The sequence below is a fragment of the Manduca sexta genome, chromosome 18, assembly GCF_014839805.1.
Source record: "Manduca sexta isolate Smith_Timp_Sample1 chromosome 18, JHU_Msex_v1.0, whole genome shotgun sequence".
NCBI classification, from domain to species: Eukaryota; Metazoa; Arthropoda; class Insecta; order Lepidoptera; family Sphingidae; genus Manduca; species Manduca sexta.
Window position 1 is genome coordinate 323,862 of NC_051132.1, and position 7,142 is coordinate 331,003.

At 33.6% G+C, this 7,142-nt stretch overlaps 1 protein-coding gene across 1 annotated transcript in view; it reads right to left on the bottom strand.

The window, feature by feature from the left end:
* Window positions 1-5,593, bottom strand: part of LOC115443370 (dopamine receptor 1) — a 109,446-nt gene extending 103,853 nt beyond the window's left edge. The window contains exon 1 of the mRNA XM_030168745.2: window positions 5,367-5,593. The gene's annotated coding sequence lies outside the window, so the exon portion shown is untranslated. The remainder of the gene's footprint in view (window positions 1-5,366) is intronic.
* Window positions 5,594-7,142: the final 1,549 nt, after the last annotated feature.

The window sequence follows — 7,142 nt, forward strand, 5'->3', positions numbered from 1 at the left end:
TATTATTCATGTTTGATTTTTGGCACAATATTAGCAGAGGTACAGGACAAGTATGTAGTTTCTTTTAGTAAAGCAATCTCGAAATGATATTATAAATCCTTCCATATGTTAGACAATATTGAATATTTTTACGCGATCCGAAATATTCTATCTGTTTTAGAAGTATTCCAATGTATTCTAGGTAACAAATTCAAAACGTCTGCGCGGCGCATTATGGAACATTTTGTTGGTACAATGTTTAGTGTAGAAAATGTTCACTAACACGCGGTCCTTACAAGCTAAGAATTCCAACTTACCTTAAACATTCTTTAATGTTTTAAGACTAGAACTTAGGTAGGAAAACATAAGCAGGATAAGTAACCTAAAAGCATCTAACTACCACAAGGAAAGTGTAAACGCCTTTCAGAATGACAAAGTTGTGAGATCTAAGTAAAAACTTTTAAGTTAAAGTTACAATCCATATTAAGTAAGTAAACACTTTATCTATGTTATATCGCCTAAGTCAAGACAAAATTAAGATGTAAACGTGCCATAGGACTTTTGCCTTAATGTAATAAAACGAGATCTATCGATCGCTCTTTAAAAAATCGAAAATTAAAACACAATAGAGTAGGTATAGTATAAGGTCAGTGACGAAACGAAGCAAATCGATTCCTATCGGCTTCCTTTTGGGTTTATTTACGTTTGTCTTAGTTTTTGTTTTGTGATAAATTGGCCGCCATGTGTTACCGCCACTAAGGCATTCTTTTTGCCTCGGGTTACCTTTTGAAAAATTTCACCCTTCCTAATCGGTATGGGTGTAGATATGTATAAAAACATAACGTCACTTTTACTGAATATCTTATATCTCAACTCTCAGATTGTAAAAATAAGCAGAATTTTAGTATCGGTTAAATTAATTAACATATACAGTTAGTAGTTAGTTTAGCAACCATAGTTGAAAAATTTTAAATTTCAAATCGCATTTAAACTTTTGTCCTTGTCAATAATCGTTTTTTCTTTATAAATATAATAATAATATCAGCCCTGTATTATATACTTGCCCACTGCTGAGCACGGCCTCCTCTACTACTGAGAGGAATTAGGCCTTAGTCCACCACGCTGGCCTAGTGCGGATTGGTAGACTTCACACACCTTCGAAATTCCTATAGAGAACTTCTCAGATGTGCAGGTTTCCTCACGATGTTTTCCTTCACCGTTATGGCGAACGATAAATTCACAAAGAATGCACACATGATTTTTTAGAAAAGTCAGAGGTGAGTGCCCTTGGGATTTGAACCTGCGGACATTCGTCTTGGCAGTCCGTTCCACACCCAACTAGGCTATCGCCGTTTTTTCTTTAGTAAAATAATTTGCTAAGGATTGACTTTATTTTAAATATAGAAAAAATAAAATTTCGATTGAAGTTAATACGTAGAAGCATATTTAAGTTTTGTTGGCTACTTTTATAGCTGACTTTACATATCACTTAACTTCAGGGGAACCACTTACTCGTTTGCTATATTATGCCATAAAAAGGAAAGAAGGTAGACCAGACTGAAAGCTAATTAAACCGATGGATGAAGGCGTAATGATTACAACCACTATTTCTTTTAATCTGATCATCATTTTAAACGACTTCCAAAATACGTCTTTTCAAATAGACCTTTGATATTATTACGTAATTTTAGATTAACATTCAGATTCCCTAATATAGTAATCATTCAAAAATGTAGGTTGTACCAAACATCACGAAAATATATTTGCAGTTAGCTACGTAAGTACCAAGTAAATTACCTTAAAACCGATGATAGCAATAAAACGATCGAAACTCTACAAATCCAGACGTTTTTATTTGTCAATCGCGTGACCAAGAATGTATAGATAACTCATTTGTCAGGATTAGTTTGGTCTCAAACCCTGGATTAAACGTAAATGTACTAGCAGACATTAACCTTATAAATCACTTTATTACTATCTTTTAAAAGGCCATTAATCGAAACTACATCTTTATTACTCTAGTTTAGGTGTGGGCGTAATGTTTGTGGCAATTATGAATATATTGTCATAAAGTTTATGTCAGTATATTGTCGATATGTGTCATGGTGAATGAAATAATTTGTAGTTAAAGGCGACTGTCTTAAAACGATAGTCTTACAAGTAGATAAAATGCCTTAACTATAAAGGATATTGATAAAATATCTTTCCAGTACTGGATCTACTAATCTTAGACTTCAAAATTCTAAATACCTATGTAGGTAATCATATTATTTCAATATGAAATATTCGTAATATTGCTATAATTTAAAAAATCATTTTAAATAGCCGAATACGTAGGCCACTGCCCCCTTAATCTTAGTGTAATCTTGAGCTACGATCAGTGGCGTAGCACGTAGGCGCTGCCGACAACGTTGTGCTACGAGACCATAAATTTGCATGAAATATTTACTAATTTATACTATTATAAACTTTTGTTTACATGTTGGGGATAATCTCTATAACTATTGAACCCATCCGATTCCATTGAAAACTAAATTCCTGAGAAACAGTTTATTTTCACAGAGTTTTACAACAGTAAAGGGCGCTGAGTAACAGTTTCGCGAACTATTACGGAAGCAAACGCCGGTGTTGTATGAATTTATGGAAAATTTTATATATGGCGCTCGAGTGAGATTCATCGGTTACTTTTAAAGTGTCAAAGTTGTTGAATTAAAATAACTAACAGCAAAAATTCACACGAATTCGATTACGTGTTATGAAGGCAAAGGTATGCTATAAAATAAGCCGTTTCGGTCCAAATGGGCTGGGACTGGGCTTTCAAGATCTGAATAATGTAGACATATCCTTGAGCTTCGTACCATAATGGGAAACTATAGGTTATTAGAATATTAGTGATGTCCTTTATTTAATCTATATAACACGTCGGCTTCTAATGCGGTAAGGGCTTCTCTTTGAAGCGTTGTCGATTAGTACGAGAACTCGAACATCCATTGGATGCGTTGGTGAGAAAATACTGTACCAACATTCAAAGCACTTTCATTCGATGTGATAAAGCTCTGTGGGGACAGAGTGCTTCTTGTTATCAAATCAATCCAAAGCCGTATAAAATTGTATTGACATACTTTTCAGTTTCTTGAACAACGGCTCGTGGAATCGGAACGTAATAAAATGTATTATCAATGTTGTTAACGTTGTTTTATTTATTTAAAATATGTTTACTTACAACTTAAAATGAATATTTAACCGAAAATATCTACGTTATTTAATCATTTTAAGTAACTTAAAATATTAAAGTATTATGAAGGATTTAATTTTCGTGTTTGAAAGTTCGACTGCATAGCTACTAACATTATTTATTTCTGTCACCAAGCCTCAATTTTCAAGAACTGTTATGTTCCGTATTAAGGAATATTATAACTAATGTAAGTTATGATCATTATGAGAAGTAATATTTGACTGGCTCGGTGGTGTCGTTGTACTGCATGCACGTTACGACTATCGAGCTGATGTCTCGGGTTTGAATCTCGGGTCAGCTAAAATGACATTGGTTTTTTCTACTCAGTATCAACCTGTAGTCTAGAAACGTCCCGTGAATGACAATAGACGCGCTCTATTACAATGTCACCAAACATAGCCGGGTGACAGTGGCTAATGGTGAAATTTTCGGAAATGGAACCCAACACAACATATAGGTAACGGCTTACAAATCGTTCTAATGATAATTAGATATGACATAAATTACGAAAGTGAAGCCATTTCGCCACTATTGGGTGATATGCTACTTTCTACCCCTTAAAAGGGAAATAACGTGAAGCTATGTATGTAACATTTAGTGTTAATTATCCGAATAATGAACACAGTACCAAATAGCGTTTGGTTATAAAATACAGGTCACCATTGTTCACAGGAAATCGCTTGCTATTAAGTGAACCGTACGCCGGTTTTGTCATTCAGTAAAAAAGACACCCTCTCAAATTACTATTTGCAGATAACGCCTTGTTGATTTTTCCACATCAATAAGGTTCGAAATCGTCTGTTCTTTGTGCATTTTTAATTTAAGGGACCCGAAAGGTCGTGATACCCATTTCCAAATCACGCAACACTACGTTTCGTGCGTTCGCTATTTGCGGGCTTTGGAAATATATCCACAAAAGGACGTAGACATGGTGGCTGTTCATAAAAACTACACATGATAACCCAAATTATTACTGCAATTTCTAATTAGCTAGCTTCATGATCTTAAATGCCTATTGATACAAAAGCATGATAATATATTACAGTGGCGAACGGTCCATATGACTCGATTCCTACTGGCTTCCCTTTCGTAATGTTTTATCTAATTATCATTAGAACAATTTGCAGACCGCATTTATGAATATCGATGGGTGAAAGGCTAAGCGACACTAAGCTTTATATATATTTAAAATCAGCACTTTTTTCTATATTTTAAATGTGTTTTTCCAGGTTAAGAACCTAAAAATTTTTGAAAAGATATGTCGCTTAGTTAGCCTTTCAACCGACGATGTTATTAATACTTATATGTTGTGTCGGGTTCCCTTTCGGAACATTTCACCCTTCGCTACTGATATACTACTTCATACGTAGTTCTATCGTAAAACAAATACTGAATGTCCTATGTAAGCATTTTTTCTGTATTGGAATAAAATTAAAATTATATCCTGCTAAGTTATATAAACTATTTAAAAAATAGACGTTACTTTTCACAAATTATGCCTTTGTTAAATCGCCAGAATCTCATTAAAATAAACAATGGCCCTGACAAAGTTTTGTACTGTAAAAATAGACTACTTTTACAAATAAATGGTATACTATTGGTGAAGAAAAGATATAGTATTTTTAGTCTCGTGACCTACCAAGTTTGTTTATACTTACTGAAGAGCTATAGACACCTATTATTATTATTCATATTTAAGTAACGTCTTATTTCCATTTTGAAATTATGAAGGTGTTAAAGTTTTTAAATGTCCATAATTAAATAAAGCGTGAACGATCATAAACTCGTAGAGTACGAGAAAAATAAATGTGAAATAGTTTTGAAAAACTTTTTAGATGAATATAAGACACAAATAAAAAGCGCTGATTTTTCGTTATATTCATTTAACTTTTATTTATTTCTTTTTAGTGATATAAAATTTTAAGCTTCTATCTAACGCCGCGCAATTTGAAATAATGATCATGATGATGATGATAATAATTATCTAACATTTAATAAATTTCGGTAAAAAAAATATGATTTTCCAAAGTACGTGATTTGTCATGTTACAAAATATTAATTATAGTGCATAATATATTTTAGTGGTTTTCCTCCGATTATGGTTCACATTACATATTATGTTATGTACTTAAATAGATTAAAATCTATTTACCTGTAGTTCACTGCGTTTTCCTTCAAACTTCAAAACAAAAGTTTAAGTTCACAGGACTAAAACTTTTACACTACGTGCACAACTAAAATTAACGGTAAATATTTTTAAAAATAGAATTACTTTCAACACTCCAAACGGCGGTTTTATTTTTGGCAGAGTTTTTGAATTTCGAACTTGAACTTGGAACTCAACTGGTGGGCGATCGCTCCGGCGCCCTACAGTCTACTGACGACGGGCGGGCGCGAACGCGGCACGCTGCTAACACTTCGCTTAGGGTTGGCAAACTGCAATTCTTGCGAGGTTAGTTTCGCGGTTACGTTTGACATAAACTTTTGTTACCACTTAATTGTAATTTGTTGCTAAAGTGCATTAGTTCAACATTGTTTATTTGGTATATAAATACCACTAATGTTTTTAACTTCGGCAACTCTATTTAGAACTTTTGTTACTTAAGGAGGTCTCGTCGGTAAAATTGGCTTTGCCTTTGAAGTTCATGGGTACGTTTGCATTTGACGTTCAATTAAAAATAGTGACTTTCGAAAAATATTAAACGTAATTTCAGCCAGAATCATACAATAACTCTCCATTGCTGGCTCCTTTGTCAATGACATGACTTGCATTTGTATTGGTGTAGGTATAATTATTCGAGGCTTTGGAACATTCTTTGCGTAAAACCTAATGGATGAGCTCCCAGTCTAGCTACTATTAATAAATTGATTTTTTCAATTAGTTCAACTACTTTTGATCCTGGCTGTACATTATATTATTACTAGAAATTCATGGATTCAACTTCCAATTAAAATAAGCCCAAGACCAAAACATGGAAAGCCGTTGATACTGTTAACAAAATATTATTTCAAAACAAGTTTTTATAACCATAGTTGCAAGTCGGCAAATACTATTGGACTAGAAACTCACGTAGACAGCGTAGCCTTTGATTCGCTATTAAATTATACATTACTTCTCTCACCGCGAACTATGTTTGTTAACTGTAACGCGCGAGTTATGGTTACAGCTTACAGCATTACTGTTGCTATGCGAACTACCCGGATTATGAAAACATATTTAAAAAAAATGTCTTAATGTTGAATTTTCTATGTAAGTATGAAATCACACTATGAAATTACTTAGTTTTTTAATTATGTTATGTAATAATTATTATTTTATTATTAATAATATCAGGCCTCTATTATATACTTGCCCACTGCTGAGCACAGGCCTCCTCTACGATTGAGAGGGTTTAGGCCTTAGCCCACCACGCTGGCCTAGTGCGGATTGGTAGACTTCACACACCTTAGAAATTCCTATAGAGAACTTCTCAGATGTGCAGGTTTCCTCACAATGTTTTCCTTCACCGTGAAAGCGAACGATAAATTCACAAAGAATACACACATGATTTTAGAAAAGTCAGAGGTGTGTGCCTTTGGGATTTGAACCTACGGACATTCGTCTTGGCAGTCCGTTCCACGCCCAAGTAGGCTATCGCCCCTTATTTAATTTTATTATTATTAAATCATATATGCAAATTACTGGGATAAAAAGTAGCTTTAGTGTTTATCCAAAATATGGTATATCCCTGTGCCGAATTTCATTCAAATCAACGGAGAGAACGCACTTGTTACTGCTTTTACTTTCAAAAGACATCCAAATATTTTGAAAAACTTTCGCATCTATAATATAGTAGTAAGATAAGATAATATATGATCTAACTCCTGAAGAAATGTACAGCTTATTGGTTCCAATTAATATCTTATTATTATAACCTTCAAAACCACA